Source organism: Salvelinus alpinus, chromosome 9, assembly GCF_045679555.1.
Source record: "Salvelinus alpinus chromosome 9, SLU_Salpinus.1, whole genome shotgun sequence".
Classification (NCBI taxonomy): domain Eukaryota; kingdom Metazoa; phylum Chordata; class Actinopteri; order Salmoniformes; family Salmonidae; genus Salvelinus; species Salvelinus alpinus.
The window spans coordinates 52539981-52556930 of record NC_092094.1 but is presented as its reverse complement, the minus strand read 5'-3'; the positions used below and the strand labels follow the sequence as shown (position 1 = coordinate 52556930).

Genomic DNA, 16950 nt, shown 5'->3' with positions numbered 1-16950 from the left:
CTATTACGTAACCTGGCACGTTTAGCCCTATGCTGACCTGACCAGGTGGCCGTGATTAGATCCTCGAACAAGTTCGCAAGTGTAGAATCCGAAATAACCCAGTGACTGCACAGACGTACTCTGGTATTGTTAACGGGCGATCACATCCGTCTGGTGAGAGCAGAAACCTTTGGGCTGGTCCCCCCACATCACACACACATCACACACACCGTTCATTGAAATTGTTTACAGCTCCAATTTACCTTTGGCCTCCTTGTCACGTTCTGACCATAGTTCTTTTGTGTTTTCTTTGTTTTAGTGTTGGTCAGGACGTGAGCTGAGTGGGCATTCTATGTTGTGTGTCTAGTTTCCCGTTTCTATGTTTGGCCTGATATGGTTCTCAATCAGAGGCAGGTGTTAGTCATTGTCTCTGATTGGGAACCATATTTAGGTAGCCTGTTTTGTGTTGGGGTTTGTGGGTGGTTGTCTTCTTTCTTTGTGTCTATGCACCAGATAGGACTGTTTCGGTTCGTCACATTTGTTGTTTTTGTATTTTGTAGTGTTCACGTTTTTCGTCATTATTAAACATGATGAACACTAACTATGCTGTGTCTTGGTCCGATCCCTGCTACACCTCCTCTTCAGACGAAGAGGAGGAAATCTGCCGTTACACTCCTAAAAATGTACATCCCCTTTTGTTTTTGGTATACAAGCTACTTTCCAGAAACAGCTTCCAGTCAGAATACCTGTCACTCATGTCTGTGTCTTTGTTAAAAAGTACAACAACTAAAAAACAGGACTTTGACATTCAGGGTTTCTTTCTATGTTTCTGGAGACTAAAGGGAAATGTACTATTTCCCAGACTGAGATTAAGCCTATTCCTGGATAATTAAAAAAAAAACATTATTGGAAGAATCTCCATTGATATGGTTTAGTCCAGGACTAGGCCTAATCTGTCCGGGAAACCGGCCCTAAGAGTTTGCATCTATACTGTTTTCTTTTTAGAAGGGAAAACAAAACTAACAGCGATCAATTATTTCATTGGTAGTTTACCTTAGTCAAATATTTATCCTCCCCCACCCCTACCCCCCTGTAACTCATCCCCAAGTCGTTGCTGCTGGAGAATGTGTTCGCATTTAAAACCTTTATCAACCCAGCATGAACTGTAAATCATTAGAATAGTTCAAATAGTTAAAAAACCTCATAGCGATCTGGTACAGACCTACAGAGTAACTATTTGAAATGGTTCAAATAGCTGAAAATCTGTGGGAAAGTAATATACAGTTGACATTGTAATTAAGAGAGTGTACTATTGTGTTTAGTGTATATATTATACACATGTATATGTCCTTGTCTATGCTTGATTCTGTGTAAGAAGGCCATAATAACTAACATCTAACTGCATCAATCTACAGTAAAACCAGAATCATATCAGTCAATGGTTCCACTTGAACGAGTTACAGGGACTTTTTAAAGGGACGCAAACTCAAAATGACAATTCTGTGTTTTCATGTATGCACAGAGCCACAACCAAAATGTCCCCACATGGATAATAAAATCATCTTATCTTTACAACCTGATTAATTAATGAGAGTGGTTCAAATAGTTGAAAACCAGTAGAAAGCCAGCATGCACAGCAATGACTAACAATGGATAAAATAGAAAAACCCTTTAAAAAAAAAAAATGCGAAGACAAATAAATGATTTGGAATGGTTCAAATTGTTCAAATAGATCCCAAGGAACTGTCTTCTTTTTTACAAACATTCCTTTACATCCAATTGTCTTTTCTTTCTTTACCTCTCTGAATCTAAATCTTCCTCAACTCATTTGTTTCTCCTTTTGCTTGCTTTTCTTTTTGTTTTGCCCTTTCTATATTTGCCTCTATTTTCATCTTATGTTTTTGCATCTATTCGCATCGCTGTACACGCTGGTTTGTAGAAACAGACGTTTACTTGATGTTTGAGCAAAACAATGTTGGTTCTTTAGTGGTGGAATGATAGAGCATCAATATACTGCTTTGACCCACCTTCACAGACAGACACATACACTCACTCTAAATTATTCATCTTTTAGGTTTCATATGTACTGTACAGGCCTAATACACACACAGAATCCAGTAGTAAGTAAGACTACTTGTTTGGACAAGTGTACAAACCTGCCCAGTAAATCGATTCTTCCTATGGCTACAACAGAACTTGTCAAACACAATGAAACAGAAAAAGTAAAATGGTTTTTGGTGGGTGAGAGAAAAGGTATATGCAGTTTTTGGAAAAGGAGAGTTTGCTTTGTTAGCTTCAACTATGGACTAATTGCAGGTTGAATAATGCTGTATCTACAGTATTTTGCACATGACTATTACTGCAACAAGGTTGACCACATTTCTTTGTGTTATCATACTGTATATACAGGCTAGCAATACAGAGAGAAACTCTTGATATTGGTTGAGCACAAAGATACAATGGAAACCAATTTCAACAATCACTACGATGATTAAATACCCTTCTAAACTTCTACAATGTATTATTTTCTGTCAGAACAATTGTCTCGATCGATATTAGATATATTTCTAATTTCAGCTTCAACGGTCAGTCTTGAATTTGATCCCGTTGACAATTGAGCAAAAGAAAAAGAAAAAGATTTAATCTGTGATTCAATTGTACATTTATTGTATCCAATGAAATGATGTACTTAAATCAAAGCTCTCAAACCTTTTATAAATAAGTGTTTATTTTCACGTCGCTTTTTATTATGACATATTTCCTTATAAGAGCACAAGAAAGAGCTAGTTGCTCATTTTCTTGTGATTTGAACGAGTCCATATCATACAAATGTTGTCGTCTCAATTTACTGTGACGTGGTACATATTAATTCTCAACTGAGGCTACATAACTGTATTTTAATACAACAAAACCCTTTGTGTAATAAAAGTAAGTCAATTGGCATGAGTATTTTTCTTTCTGTTTTGGAAAATGAAAATATAATATTCCAAACTCGAAAGAAAATACACACCAAGAGTATAAATCAACATACTTTCAAAGTATTTGGGCAATATCTTCTGTTGCACTGGTCAAATTCATAACTAACATTGTTTATGTTGAAGTGAAATTTCCCCCCCAAAAAGGTGACAGAACAATGTAATTCTTTCAATTAAGCACTCTCTTAAAGACAGTCGTCTTTTCAGAAATATTACTCGATAGATTAGATATAATTTAGTCATTTGTTTTGCTAAAAATGTATTTCTGCAGCAATGAATACTTAAACTATACTCAAATCAGAATGGATAAATACGTTCTGTTTTGAACCTCATAGTGTGTGTGTGTGTGTGTGTGTGTGTGTGTGTGTGTGTGTGTGTGTGTGTGTGTGTGTCCAAGAGAGAGAAAGTGTGTGAGTGATAGAGTGAGTCATCGTGTGCGAACATGAGGGGCGTCGTCATAACTGAGAACTTACAAATGAATGTGCGTATGCACGGCATATGTATGTTTCTGAGCCTGCGTGTGTGTGTGAAAGTCAAGACGTTCACTTCTGTGTCCACGTGTGTGTGTGTGTGTGTGTGTCAGATCCATCTATGTCAGAGGCTCCATAGAGGGTTAGAGTTAACCCCAAACCCCCCCCCCCCCCCCCCCCCCAAAGTACCGCCCTTCCCCCTCCAGTAGGCTGAGTCATCCCTCAGCCTGCCCCATTTTCCACCACCGCCTTACAACGACGGGCACCTCTCCTTCCGTCAGAGATGGGAGGGAGCGTGAGAGAGAAAGGAAGAGATGGAGGGGAAGGCCGGGTGTATGGCAGCTGCCAGCCTGGTACAGAAAAGTGCCCCGTGTTTTAGTTTGACCTAGAACTCACTTTCCACTAAACCAACTATCAACCACCCTAGCATATGCATGGATAATGTGAAACGACGTGAAGTATTCCTTTTAGCTCCTAACTGTCTGCGACAGAAAACAAAAATGAGCTTTTGCTATTTGGAACAATCCAAGGGTGTATTCACAAGGAGCCAAATGGAACCTAAGTTGAAAATGTTTATTTTTATTGCAAAAAATGTTTCCGTTGCAAAACGTTTTGCTACGGTGTAGGACTAATTAATACACCTCAGGTAGTCCCTCCCATCTTTCAGTCTATTGTCTTCCCTTTGGTGCCAAATGAACACAGGTTCAGTATAGGCTGGGCACACACAGGAAGTGGATCATGATTGAGTCCTTTCACACTCACTCAACCAGGTGACAAGTGTACAGTGTGGAGGAGTAGTGAACTACTAATTTAACTGCATTTTGCAGTAGCTTGGTGGTAGTTTATTAACTAAATTCAACTTTTGGTATTGTTTACAGTAGTTAATAACTTTTTTGCCACGTAGCAGTGTAGCGAACTACTGGAACTACACACTACTTTTTATGCAAAAAGAAAAGAAAATAGGACTGAAGTAGGCAAGAATTTCCTTTCTTTTTCAGCATCAGACCTTCCCAATTCTCCCTTGAAACATAGTTTTTGTGTTTAATAGGCACACTGTTAACGTATGACCTCAAAGTGATCTGTCCTTGCAATTTGTACTCTATGACCTTTCAGATTCAAATATGATCATTTGATCAAATATGATCAAATATGATCAAGCAGTTTGGATGTCGTGAACTATTTTTCCAAAGAAACTTTAGTTGAGTAAAATATATTTTTTCTTAAAACTTCTGTCAGTGTGAAGTAAACGGTAGCTTGGTAAACTATATTTTCACAGTAGCTTCGCCAACACCGCAAGTGTAACAGTAATAGTCCGAGCCGCCGTGCTGCATTGTAAGAGTACTAGAAACAGGGATCTTTTTTTGGGTGGAATCTTTTCATTGATAGCAGCGAGCACAGTTGCATTGCAAAATGATTGGAACCTACACTGGGGAATCATCTAAGACACATTAAGTTCCAAGGTATGGAACAGTACAAATAACGCTCCTTCTGCAAAATACATCCCTCCTATTTGTCCGTTTCAGAACAGCAACATTTGAGGAAAAGTGCTTCATCTATTTGGGACTTTTTGTAAGTCTTTGAAATGTGTGTGCGGCTATAGTGATCATACCTTACTCAGAAGCAGCCGGGAAGAGGTGGGGGGGGGGGGGCAGTAAGGCATCGTAGCGTCATTCATGGCGTCACTCAGGACTCCCTCTGTCACACAGTCAGGAAGGCCCTGACCATAGGAAAGAAAAAGAGACAGAGGTGGAAAGTGTGAAAAATAAAGAGAGAATGGGAGACAGAATGAGAAGGAGAAAGAAAGGGGGAGAGAGGGGGAGAAAAGAAGACAGAATACCAGCAGGCTCAGAGACAGTTTCTACCTACAAGCCATCAGACTGCTGAACACTTGAACTGGACTGACCACCTGCTCTGGTTCTCCTCACCTTAACACACACTCACTCATTCACTCACGCCCACACACACACACATTCTTGCTAAACACACAAACATCACAACTGCTGCTACAAGACTCTTATCTACTATTGCTAATACTGCACAATTTAAACACTTGCCCCTCAATCCCCCCTTCCCTGATACATGTGTAAATATTGGACTACAAATTGTGTCTTCCTGCATTATACTTACGCTAAAATGTTTATTCTATTCTACTGAGCCATTTACTTTATGTTAGTATTCTTATCTTTTATTATTTATTATTATTGTTGCATTGTTGAAAATGAACCTGCATGTAAGCATTCCGTTGGACGGTGTACACCATGTGTAGCCCGTACAGTCGTGGCCAAAAGTTTTGAGAATGACACAAATTTTGAATTTCCACAAAGTTTGCTGCTTCAGTGTCTTTAGATATTTTCGTCCGATGTTACTATGGAATACGGAAGCATTTCATAAGTGTCAAAGGCTTTTATTGACAATTACATGAAGTTGATGCAAAGAGAATATTTGCAGTGTTGACCCTTCTTTTTCAAGACCTCTGCAATCCGCCCTGGCATGCTGTCAATTAACTTCTGGGCCACATCCTGACTGATGACAGCCCATTCTTGCATAATCAATGCTTGGAGTTTGTCAGAATTTGTGGGGTTTCCATGCTGGAAAAGGCATTGTTTGTCACCAAACTGTTCCTGGATGGTTGGGAGAAGTTGCTCTCGGAGGATGTGTTGGTACCATTCTTTATTCATGGCTGTGTTCCTAGGCAAAATTGTGAGTGAGCCCACTCCCTTGGCTGAGAAGCAACCCCACACATGAATGGTCACAGGATGCTTTACTGTTGGCATGACACAGGACTTTTTTCCGGATGCCCCAAACAATCGGAAAGGGGATTCATCAGAGAAAATGACTTTACCCCAGTCCTCAGAAGTCCAATCCCTGTACCTTTTACAGAATATCAGTCTGTCCCTGATGTTTTTCCTGGAGAGAAGTGGCTTCTTTGCTGCCCTTCTTGACACCAGGTCATCCTCCAAAAGTCTTCGCCTCACTGTGCGTGCAGATGCACTCACACATGCCTGCTGCCATTCCTGAGCAACCTCTGTACTGGTGGTGCCCCGATCCCGCAGCTCAATCAACTTTAGGAGACGGTCCTGGCGCTTGCTGGACTTTCTTGGGTGCCCTGAAGCCTCTCCTTGAAGTTCTTGATGATCCGATAAATGGTTGATTTAGGTGCAATCTTACTGGCAGTAATATCCTTGCCTGTGAAGCCCTTTTTGTCCAAAGCAATGATGACGGCACGTGTTTCCTTGCAGGTAACTATGGTTGACAGAGGAAGAACAAAGATTCCAAGCACCACCCTCCTTTTGAAGCTTCCAGTCAGTTATTCGAACTCAACCAGCATGACAGAGTGATCTCCAGCCTTGTCCACATCAACACTCACACCTGTTTTAACGAGAGAATAACTGACATGATGTCAGCTGGTCCTTTTGTGGCAGGGCTGAAATGCAGTGGAAATGTTTTGGGGGGATTCAGTTCATTTGCAATGAATTGCAATTCATCTGATCACTCTTCATAACATTCTGGAGTATATGCAAATTGCCATCATACAAACTGAGGCAGCAGACTTTGTGAAAATTAATATTTGTGTCATTCTCAAAACTTTTGGCCACGACTACATACGACTGATGAACTTGAAAAAGAAAGAGCGAGAGACAGAAAGAGATTGAGAGAGAGAGAACGAGGGAGAAAGAAACGGCGAGAGAGAGAGAGAGAGAGAGAGAGAGAGAGAGAGAGAGAGAGAGAGAAAGAGAGAGAGAGAGAGAGAGAGAGAGAGAGAGAGAGAGAGAGAGAGAGAGAGAGAGAGAGAGAGAGAGAGAGAGAGAGAGAGAGAGAGAGAGAGAGAGAGAGAGAGAGAGAGAGAGAGAGAGAGAGAGAAAATGACAGACAAAAAAGAGAGGAAGGGAAAGTAGAGAAAAGTGAGAGAAAACAGTAAGAGAAGAGAGGGTGAGGAGTCAGAGAAAGACAAAGACAAACAAGTTGTGGCCAGCTCTAATTCTGCCTGTAAGATATAACACCAGGCTCATGACAGAATAGTGTTGGTTCATTACTGTGTCAATGTACACACCCACAGTACAATGAACATCGTCATGACACTAGCTATAATCCTGAGTGAACAGCGTGTGAACATGCACATGAATATGAACGTTAACAGTGAATGTGAACGACCCCTACACACGACCATAAAGAGGAACAGTTTGCAAAAAAGAGAGGCCATTGCCTCAGCTCAGCATAAGCCAGACATGGAAAGGAGCATAAAGTTCTGACTAGAAGATAGCCCTCATCACCAGTCATAGTACGTATATCATTAAAAGTTCAGCATGTCTATAGGGCCAAGGTCTGATGTGACTTAGTCGCATAAGTAAAAGGTCTGATGGCAACAACAACAACAAAAATGACACGCCAACATGGGATATTAAAGATTCAGCACCGCTCGAGCGGACAGCGACGGAATCGGCATCCCAAAGTTCAGCACCACATGACGACGGACACCGACTGTCTCAGGTGCAGCCACTCCCCACTGAGAGAATCTCTAGAAATAAATCCAGAAACGCCTAAAGAAGAAGTGAGGAACTATTTGAGGTTCAACACCACTCAAGTCAACCGAGATGGGTTATTAACTAATCTGGACATAAAAAAAAAAATCACGTCTTGAAGCCTTGGCCAAATCACAATCAATGAGTAGATGGATGTCCATTCAGTGTCCTGCGGCTACGAAAGTAAACTAGTTTGAGGAAAATGTTGTCTTGTTACTACCTGTTGATTGTAGCTGTTCAGAGGTAGAATAACCTCCTGTCCAGTCTCTAACCCACTGTGCTCCTCTGTATTCAAGGGAACTTTAACTATAGCTTAACTGAGAAGTTAACAAGTCTCCATCATGTGTTAAGAGGAATCCCCACTGTTCTCTCCTGTCCAAACGTGGTCCATTCCATTCAAACGCTGACTGGCTTCACAAGTTTGCAATATGTAACCATCTCCTGAAAAAAGGCATTCACTTGCTAGACATTAATAGGCCTCTGAACACCTCCCCTACACACACACACACAATACAACATCCTTTACAAATAAATGGACACAAGTGACTATCATCTTACAAGGGTTGAGTTCTTCTCATTAATGAGACTGGTATTAAACTACAATAATTACAACCACATAGAAAATAATAGGACCTAAAGCCTTTGACTCTACTAAATATCTGTGTGGCCCACAGCACAGAGGCTGTGTAGTTCTTTGTGTATAAAGCCCAGCTACATTGTGTGTGTCTGTGTGTCTGTGTGTCTGTGCGTGCGTGCGTGCGTGCGCACCTACATGTATGTATGCATACCTTATGTTCATGTGAACAGAACACGTTTCCCCTAAAAATAGACAAAGACATTTGGAATGAGGGGAAAAAAGAAAAAAAAAGCTTTGTAATGATACGAGTCACGACAGAACTGAGTGATGACGTTCTTCCATTCAAGAGGAGAAGTCCCCATTCTTATCTCTGTTTAGATGGCTAGACAGTCGCCTCACCCCTTTTGGCTAACAAATCAGGCATCTGGTAGACAAAAACAGGTATTTCTAGATGTTGTGACCTATACAGTTGTATTGAATATAGAAAGAGGTCCTTTATGTCCTAGATGAAAGTGCAACAATATAGTTCTAAATATCCTTGAAAGGTTCATGCTTTTCGTAATAACAGGAAGCTCAAGAAGGCATTGTTTAACCTGACTGCTTCCTAAACCCACACATACTGCTTCCTAACTTCACATATCTCTCACAGAGACAATAGGAAAATGCATCCTGAACGACAAATACTGTACTAGTCAAACAAATCTCACTATTAACCGGTAGATTTTGAGGGACACACCTTGATAAGCCGAGCCCAGAGGTTTTACCCCGAACTCACAGTCTTTGAGACTTAAACTTTAGTAGTCATAAATTAACAAACCCAGTGGGCATAATTTGACACATGACGTCTTGATAACGTTGTTTTCTTGTTGTAAACTGGTTTGGTTGAGAAGACGTTATATAACCAGATTACGACAAACAGGTCTCTGTTACAAACAGGTAAAGACTTTTCATGACAAAATCAAGGCTTCATGGGAAAGACTTCATATGTTGGTTGATATCTAGTCAGATAATCAGAATACAAGCAGAAAAATACGTATTTTTCTGGTTGCTAGAAATACACTTACAGAATTATTTTACAACCAGCATAGAATCTGACCATAAAAGACGTCATAACAACAGTTTTGCTTTCTGGGAAACATCTGGAGACAAGTGTTCAAAATGAAGCGAATTCCCCAAAGAAGTCTGAACATTGAAGAGTTCTGCTTGTCACGCTCTGAACAAAGATGGGAGTTGCATGGTCACCATTTTCCACACCTTTACACATAACTACGTGTGCACTGTATTTGGTGAACTACACTGTATTCTATTGAATTTAGTCCTCCGTGCAGGTCAATAAGTCTGACTCTAGAAGTGCTTGATTGACCAACATTTTGACCAGATTTCAAACTGGATTTATGATCATAACCAGTTATCAAATTGTGTATCCCAAATGGTGCATTATTCCCCATAGAGCCCTATGGGCCCTGGTCAAATGTAATAGGGAATAGGGTGGTATTTGGGAGCCAACCCACAACTATCATTTTGGTGCAACTGTTGCTCCACTATAGACTAGCTATTCTTTAACAATGCCCATAGCTACACCTCTCCTCCCCTTCACGTTATCTTTGTGTTCAGACATACTACACTGCTATGGAATCGTGCAAGCCGTCAGAGAAACACACTTAAAAACATCGCAAAGCAAACTCTTCAAAAATACAGTGTTCATACATGTCAATCAAGTGTATAGGGCCAAGATATCATTACGAGACTGAAGTTTCCCCGAGGTAAAGATCTAGGGCATGTGAGGGAAATGCAAAACTGACCCAAAACCAGTGTCTCGGAGCAACTTCACCCTGCACCTCTCATGCATCCCTCATTGGCCCTCCTTCTCATTACTCAATAAATGTCATTCTCATTTTCGGTGATATTCACTAACTGCATAAAATGTAACACAATCGGCCCATAAACGTTGTGTGGTAGACAGAGAGATATATAGAATACAAGTTTTTTTTTGTTTTTTCCCCATGATTTAGAACACAGTACTTACACACATTACCCACCAAAACACAATTAAAAAAAAAAAGTAGGGTCAGACAGGCCTATATGGGAACCATAAATAGGCCTACACATGCCTACAGACCAGTAAAATTAGGCACATATTGCCTACCCCTCACACATGCACTGGAAGAGGTCAAACCTCAACAAAAACAATTGTCTTTGCTGCATTGACGTCTGTTAAATCTATAAAGTATGTTTCTAACAAAGGACTGCAATGATTGGCCATCTTGATGCCAAATTAATGGGCGGTCAACTTCTGCTCACGTGCGCAGCGGTGAAAATGCCCAACCAAAAAAAAAGCAATTTCAAAGGGAAGCGATTTTTGTTTGACGTCATCTTTCCAGTTGCCTCTATTAACACTCTCGGGTTAACAATTACCTTGCGCTGAACACGAGAGAGGAAGGACCAAGAGGTGCTGATTTTAGTGGTCCACGGGTGATAGGCCGGCTCCCTTTCTCAACGGAGATGATGAAATCCCAATTGAGTCGACATTTCTGGCCTGGATGTCACATGGCGCTCGAGCCCTTCACGGTCAAGTTATCGTGCCTACGTCTTCCCTCACCTGCAGAAAACAAAAAGACAGAGGTATCATTATTTCTATAAGATTGATAGAGCATTGCCATTAAAAGTGTACAACATAATTGGGTGGAAGAGGGACATCCCGTGCGCACAAATACAGAGTCTTCGAAAAGACGCGGCGCGGGAATGAAGGCCCTTCGTCAACGATGCCCACTGAAACATCCTCAAATCACACTCATTCAAATGACTGACTCGAAAGGTTTTAAAACATGTAAACGTAGCCTTGTTGTTTGCCCACATCTAGTTCGAATCTCTTCCGAGACACTTTTTAACAATTGTTAGAGAATACAAGTATGCATTGTTAGGCCTAGGCTTTGTCCATCCATACTGCACCACGCAAAATAAACTACAAAACAACACATCTATATTTGGGCTATGGAATTGGCATTTATTGCATGCAGTTGTGTCCAAATACAAAAACACGCAATAGGTGGGCTATACTTATCGGAAATGCACGTTACAGCACCCATACAATACCATGCAAAACAGTGGTTTTGTCTCCACTGTCAAGTGTTAACCATTGTGTGCTACTTTCTACTATAGGTATATGACTACTTGGTACTCTTTAGTCACGGGGTGTTGAGGGTTTTTACAGCATTCGTGAATTGTCAGCCGTCTCCTCATTTTCACGATCTGACAAAAAACCCTGAGTGCCAAAAGGTGACATGAATCCTAATTTATGATGATTATTTAGAGACTTGACAAACTTGAGCTGCAGAGTAACAAAGTGTGACGCCACTGAAATCGGGCTGATCAATAACAAAGGCCCGTGACGCTGTCCGTGGTGCTGAAAAGTTGAAGGGACGCAAGACCGTGGTCAGATTGGTGAAAATATGACGCTGTCCATGGTCCTAAAGTGGAGTGCACTGTGCGACCATTGCAGCGAAATGACACTGTCCATGGTGCTTAAAAGTTATGCAGGTAGGGACTCCCCTACACGACACAATACTGCTGTCTTTATCATTATTTTGAGTTAACCCGCATTTATTGACCTAGCAAATGTGTTTCTTTTGTCATAGTAAAACAACCTTTGACCTCCAGAGATAATCACAGGGTGGGAATCCCACATCTTATATATTGTAAAGTTACACTCTAAACTTCAGCTGAGTTTGTATGTATGTCGCTATAGGTCAGAGATGCTTGTCAATAATGATAAAGCCAAGGATATATGTCATTCACCTCGAGAGGAGAAGTAGACCGCCATGAGTTCATTAGCCTAAGCGAACTGCACGCACTATTTTTACCACAGTCACTTTACAATCGTGTATGGGACAATAAAACACACACACACACACACACACACATATATATTTAGTTTCCTGGCAAAATCATTGATACGTTATATTTCTATGGGCAGCCTATAACAGGGCCCTCATCGTGGTTTTAATCGTTTGTTTATATTTGATTTATTCTTTTGATGATTGATTTTTCTCACTTTGAATAGCAACTATGTCCACGTGACCAACATTTACGCCAGCGGTCACCGTAAGTGACCAGTTATGCCCAGGATTGCAATGCTATAGCAGACACCTGACTGTAGGGATTAGTAGCCAAATATTTTGAATTAAAGAAGCAAATACTATTCCAACATTCATGTAAATGCCCCTGAAACGGTTGCACTGATGCTAATGGCCGGGTATACCCTAAACTCAGAGACAATATACAGTTCTCTCCGTAATTATTGGGACAGTGAAGCATGTTTTCTTATTTTGGCTCTATACTCCAAAAGTTTGTATTTGAAATCAAACAGTGTAGACTGTCAGCTTTAATTTGAAGGTATTTTTTTATCCATATTGGGTGAACAGTTTAGAAATTATATTACTTTTTTTCATAGCCCCCCATTTTAGGGCACCAAAAGTATTGGGACAAATTCACTTATATGTGTATTAAAGTAGTAAAAAGTTAAGTATTTGGTCCCTTATTCATAGCACGCAATAACTACACCAAGCGTGTGACTCTACACACTTGTTAGATGCATTGGCTGTTTGTTTTGGTTGTGTTTCAGATTATTTTGTGCCTAATAGAAATGAATGGTAAATAATGTATTGTGTCATTTTGCAGTCACTTTTATTCATTCGGAACTATCCGTAATCATAGTAGCATCATAGTGTTCACAAACATATTCTATTCTTATTTATAATGAAAATGACTGCAAAATGACACAATACATTATTTACCATTCATTTCTATTGGGCACAAAATAATCTGAAACACCAAAAAAACTGCAAATGCATCCTACAAATAGGTAGAGTAACAAGCTTGATGTAATCATTGCGTGCTAGAAATATTGGACCAAATACGAAACTTTTGAATTCTTTAATACACATGTAGGCCTAAGTGAATTTGTCCAAATACTTTTGGTCCCCTGAAATGGGGGGACTATTACAAAAAGTGCTGTAATTTCTAAACGGTTCAGCCTTTATGGATAGAAATTCCCTCAAATCATAGCTGATACTTCATCTTTATAGTCATTGTATCACTTCAAGTAAAAAGTGCTGAAGTTCATAGCCAGAAGAATACAAAATGCTTCACAGTCCCATTGTTTACTGACTGTAGTATAGGGCAACGTAGTATAATTAAGCTACCGGTATAGCTCTGCTTTTTAACTTTGCTTTTCGGGGGTAAATCTAATTGTGTCATCACTGCACTATTTTATTCTATCGAACTGGACAAGAAGTCAAAAACTGGGAGTTCTATTTTCATGGTTTTACTTATGTGCACAAGCGTGATGGACACGAACGACACTCCCTGCTTTTGGAAACAAACTCGAGGAATATGTCGGAGTTCGACAACTGATCAAATTGATGTTTCCAATCAACTTTGTTCTCTCTCTTACATGGGCCAAATATAGAAAGACGTGCTCTATGCTTTAAGTTTGATGAAAGTGGTAATGGTGGGCGATGCTCGAGGGTGAATAGGCTATATCATAACATTAGGGAGAAAAACGTGTGCGAGAGAGAGAGAGAGGAAGAGAAAGGAAGAGAGAGAAAGAAATAGGAAGAGAGAGAAAGAGACAGCAGGCTGAATAAAGCATTTCAGCCTCTGCTTGTCTTAGAGAACGGCCGCACACACAGCATGGCTCGTTCTCTCTCACACACATTCACACGCTCTCGCTGCATGGTCATGTCTCATATATTGAAGTGTGTGTGCGTGTGTGTGTGTTCAATTCCCCCTACACTTAAGTATTTGGAGATTGGAACATTTAAATAAATGTTGTATTTCCCAAGTGCACGCAGGGCAGAGAGGTCCAAGTTCCCACACCCCTCCTCCTCCTCATTCTCCCCTTCTATCCTCCCACCGTATCTGAATGGAATCACTCTGTTTCCCCACGTGCAACTTGTTCATTCCGAGGGTGTCCCTTTGTTTAGACTTATTCTGCGTCTCAAATGGTATCCTATTACCTATATAATGCAACAATAGTACACTATATAGTGAATAGGGTACCATTTGGGTCCCAGATGTATTCATCAGCAGGGCGTTCTGTGTAATGCTGAGGGGACTATGCACCGATCTTGTGGATTTGGGGGGTGGGGCGCTATATGGACTGATTGGCATCACATTACTCCAAGTTGAGTCCAAAACATTTTTGGAAACTCTGGAGCTGAGAAATCTTTTAAGTATCCCCGGGTTGGGAGGCATACCAAAGTTTAGAAATGGGACCTAAGCCTAACGATACAAACACATACAAAATAAATTACAATTAGCACTTAACAATTATATCAATAGTAAAATCAGAATAAAAATAAGTATGAAAATAATATGAATAATAATTGTAGAAAAAATTATCATGTGAAAAAGCAAGAGGAAAAATAGATTTTTTGGAATCCACGAAGCGTGCTTGCAAGACGTCTTGCGATGTGACTCGGCGAATGCGCCCTCCGCAAATGCTTTTTGGGGTAAGGGCTTCCCAGCTTGTTAGTTATGTACAGCAAGCCCAGACCGCAAAAAGATTCGCGAAGGACTGATCGGCTTCTGCCTCTACGTCCTGTCGAGAGTCCATGAGGTTTAAGAAAGTGACATCAAGAAAGACCGCTTCCATCGCCAATCCCGGATTGGGTCCATTCAGCCATCGGCAACCCGAGGCAATTGTGTGTCTCCAACTCAATCACACACTACGAGGGGAGAAATAGGGTTTCCAAGCGAAGCTACATACGAATGCCAACGCTACTGCCTTCTACCGCTGTCCGTGGTCCTAAATCGCATTGCTTCTCGGTAGTTGAATTTCTCCCCCACCTCCCCTCGAAGTTCTTCCTACTCACTCCCTCTTTCGAATATAATTTGGTCTAAATGCGCAAATGTTTAAACCAATGTGGTCATTTAGGCTCCGAGCATCGGAAGCAGCACTGTTTTAGTTGTTATTATGATTCTATAGATATGTATACATATATAAAAAAATATATTCCCCTCGTTCGTGAAGTCTCCTGGAGAACTAGCTCGCTCTAGCCGCTCGAGCGGTCTGGGTAAGGCGGGAGCAAGCAGTAATCTGCTAGCAATAAATATAGAGCAGCGAGGGACCTTATTGGAGCAAACGAAAAGCCGTCATCGACCAATCGGTGTCTTGCTCATATAGGGGCCCCCCTTTTTGAAAAAAAGAAAAGAAAAGGGAAACCAAATTGTGTTCTAGCTGGCGAAAGTGACTTGATAAATGCGAGCGAATAGAGTTATGTACACAGAACATTTGGGTGGATTTATTATATCGATTGATTGATTCTCGAGTTGTGCATGTATTGCAGCTTGGCTATGCATGTGGGAGATACACATATCGGATCACAATGAATTTTATTGACTTTAAAATGACGAAAAAATAAACGACAACAGGTTCGCTAGTTAAATCCTTACTGCATTACAACCTGTCATGTCAATACAACTGTATATAGGCTAGACATGAACCATTTTGAAACGCTAATATGAATACGGCCCCCTGAACGCATGTAAACCAATCGTGGGAAAGCGCGGTGCCTCCTCCCCGCGATAACAACAACATGACAAGCATCTGAAGCGATTCTATTGCATGACCAGCGAGAGTTCACTGGAGTATACCACTGGTAGTGACGACACGGGGGTCTCGAAACACACTTGTTGTCAAAGTACCACATGTCAAAGATTCCGAAATACAGCGCAATATATTGTAATAGATGCAATCCAGAACGACAATAAAAGGCACCCACATAGTAGCATTAGCAGTAGTCGGAACAAAACACTAGAATGTTAGTGATAACAAGTCAATGACAACAATAGTCACCCAGCCCAATTATCAAACTCTGCACACACCAATAGTGAAACAGTCTTTAATAAACTTCATTAATTAAGATGAATCGGGAAAGTTACAGAATAGTAGAAGTCTACTTACCCTTGAGGTTATTTATTCAGTGTTTTTAGACCCCATCAATTTGGAGAGAGACATACCACAAGAGTCCCGGTATACCTAGTCCCCCCTTGGAACTAGACAAGTTACTGTACCGAGTAGGAGGTCGGGTTCACGATCTATATCTGGATCCTCCCTCCTCAATATGTGTCTCGTTTTTATCCCAAACCAATCCCCCCCCCCTCCTCTTTCCCTCCGTCTCCTCCTTCCACTCCACTATCCCTGTAACTCTTCTCCCTGTATTCAAGTTGGTGCCCGGATCAGTAAAACAAGGTAAAGGAACGAAGTCGTATTCAGGGGGACAGCAATGCAAATGTATCAAAAAAACGTTTCCCAATCCCCATTTTGTCGCCCTGTTGTGGATTTTTATTGGGTGGTCTTTTCATTTGCGACCGTCTCTACAGTCAGTCACGACCCCCCCCCCCCCCCCCCCCTCCTTCAGTCTGCA

The 16950-nt window shown here is 40.9% G+C and overlaps 1 long non-coding RNA gene across 2 annotated transcripts in view; it reads right to left on the bottom strand.

The window, feature by feature from the left end:
• Positions 1-16950, bottom strand: part of LOC139530332 (uncharacterized) — a 33629-nt gene that overhangs the window by 13846 nt on the left and 2833 nt on the right. Inside the window, exons 1-3 of one of the 2 annotated variants that reach the window (XR_011666007.1) lie at positions 16488-16926; positions 10937-11120; positions 5034-5141 (exon numbers count right to left, since the gene is read on the bottom strand). This is a non-coding gene — a long non-coding RNA (uncharacterized lncRNA). Of the gene's footprint in view, positions 1-5033; positions 5142-10936; positions 11121-16487; positions 16927-16950 lie in introns of those variants that run through there. The other variant, XR_011666008.1, reaches the window with a different exon arrangement.